Source organism: Paroedura picta, chromosome 10 (genome assembly GCF_049243985.1).
Source record: "Paroedura picta isolate Pp20150507F chromosome 10, Ppicta_v3.0, whole genome shotgun sequence".
In the NCBI taxonomy this organism is placed as follows: domain Eukaryota; kingdom Metazoa; phylum Chordata; class Lepidosauria; order Squamata; family Gekkonidae; genus Paroedura; species Paroedura picta.
The window spans coordinates 48,286,518-48,288,940 of record NC_135378.1 but is presented as its reverse complement, the minus strand read 5'-3'; the positions used below and the strand labels follow the sequence as shown (position 1 = coordinate 48,288,940).

The following is a 2,423-nucleotide window of genomic DNA, read 5'->3' as shown; positions in this document are numbered from 1 at the left end:
TATTCTATTTGAAATCGTTGTACAGACAAACACACCCGTTTCTGCAGTCACCATTGTCAGTTCTCTGGTTCATACTGACTTAAGCACACTTGACATCAATTGCATCAAGATGTGACATGTTTTATAAGAAAAGAAAACATTTAAAATGGAAAAAAATATTTTTAGGTATTTTCACAAACAAACTGGCTTTTAAATGAATTTGCTTCCATAATGGTTGGATATGATGAAACAAGAACTTAAACCTGCAGGAAGTGGAAATTTAACAATAACAGCAACAAAATTTAGGTGTCAGTTCCATGTTTTTCAAAGCCAAATATGTAAATGTCGGGGAGAAAACTACAGAAAATAAATGATCAAAATCTTGTAATTTAATATTGTTCTTAAAATTTTACTTAATATCCTATTCTTTAACAGTTGGTGTTAATATCAGATTACTTGCTTGACATTTGAAATAAACTTTTTTCTATGGTTTTATTTGCAAGTGGTCCAATTAATTTTGCTAGCCACACTTTGATTTATCAAAGGTTAAAAATGTAAAAGGACACTGTCAAGGTTTTTTGAAGACACAACTATTCCCTTGATTAAATTTTTTTGTTTCCTTTGGAACACAGATTCTGCAATAAAATGTCTATCTTTAATTTAGGTCTTTATTTTCAACCTCTTCACATATTTCGATGTGATGACCCAATGCTAAATATAATTACTGGCATCCTTGAAAGATGGTTTGCATATTTATATTACAAAATACATCTCTTTTTCATCCTATTTTAACATGTTAATTTGTTCTTTGAATCTGGGAAGATTAAAAATAGCCTGAAATAGTAGCGAACATAGAGACTGGTGGGTATTAATCATGTTGTTCTCTAAGAGTGACAATCCAAACATGCTTTATAGAATTTAGGAGTATTCCACAGTGAGATTTAAATACATGTTAGCTACTTTCAGACACATGCCATAGGAATAATTTTAATTGTAAATGTTATAGGAAATGAAATTTCCAGATATATCTGTTTAGAAAATTCAAGACCACCAGCTATTTAAAACCACCAGCCAGTAGCAAACAACCCCCCCCCCAAAGGAAGCAGAATTAAAGTTTCCAGAAGCAAACAAGAAATGCAAGTTTAATTATGAAAAAATACCTTGACAATGTTCCTTTATGATGAATTTCATAATCGCCCTGAATTTTAAGTTATAATTATTGTATTTGTAACAATAAATGGATTTAAATGAGTGATATTTACAGTGAGTGCTTTACAAGGTTTATTTTAAGTGATTCAGCTTGCTGTTTTGTTGGGACAACTTCAGGTACTTCAGGTACCAAGATCTACAAGCAAACTAAATATTATTCCCTAGGAATGGTGCTGCTACCTTCCTGCAATTGCAAAAAAGTATATACATTATAATAATTTATATTCCTTCAGCCTCCTGCTGTGGACTGAATGGTGCAGATTTGACAGAAGATATTTCCTTTCTTTTGGTTTCCCACAGCTTTCAATGCTTATTTATTTTAACATTATTAAGAAACACTACTCTGTAAATCTACTGCAGATTTTAAATCCCTTCTTTTTCCTACAAGCCAGTATAGGGTTTATCACTGATGCTCATGCACACAGAACTTGTTAACCATGAGAGATTTGTGTGCTAACATCTTGTGGTAATTCAACCTAAAATAGCAATCACCCACTTCTCAGGAGTTTTTAGTGTTGTAATCTACTTTTACCTTGTCTACAACTAATCAGAAAAGTGAATAACCCTATTTGCACACTGGATGTTAAACTTGCCTAGTGCTGCGGTAGTCAAGCATATTCTATTTGTATGGTACTCTCAATCAATTGTTTAAAATAATCATTCCACTCCCACATATAATTGAAATTTATTTTATGGTGTTTCTGGGACTACTTTTCTTTAAAGTGTAGTGTAGAAATCTTCCTTTGTCAAGCCTGAACTAATGTATATAAAGGAAATAATGTAAAGTTATATTTTCATGTTTTTATACTTACTAACATGATGGGAATACACAATGTATGGATATTTCAATGATCAATAATGCTGATTGGATAATACCACAACTCATTTTTAAAACAAAGTAACCATAATTTAATATCCATATTACTGTACACTGGTATATTGCTATATAAAATATTCTGTGTGCATTTAAGTGGGAAAAACTAGTGAAGAATGATGACAACTGTCTAAGATTTTTTAAAAATTCATTTTATAGTACACTGTTATGGAACAGCCAAACTGTTTATGAACTAATTCTTGTGTAAATTTCAAAATGTCCTTTACTGTACCCTTTTGTTTATGCCATTTGGTATCTTTATTTCTGCTTCATCAGTACAAAGCTGGTCATACATTTTAATGGCTTCAGAAGCCAGGATCATTTCCAATTTCTCATCTGTACTTATATGAAAGAAAATGCT

At 31.2% G+C, this 2,423-nt stretch overlaps 1 protein-coding gene across 1 annotated transcript in view; it reads left to right on the top strand.

Annotated features, from left to right (window-relative positions):
* Nucleotides 1-1,756, top strand: part of GRIA2 (glutamate ionotropic receptor AMPA type subunit 2) — an 81,016-nt gene extending 79,260 nt beyond the window's left edge. Inside the window, exon 17 of the mRNA XM_077300019.1 lies at nucleotides 1-1,756. This exon is cut by the window's left edge and continues 414 nt beyond it. The gene's annotated coding sequence lies outside the window, so the exon portion shown is untranslated.
* The last annotated feature ends 667 nt before the right edge of the window (nucleotides 1,757-2,423 follow it).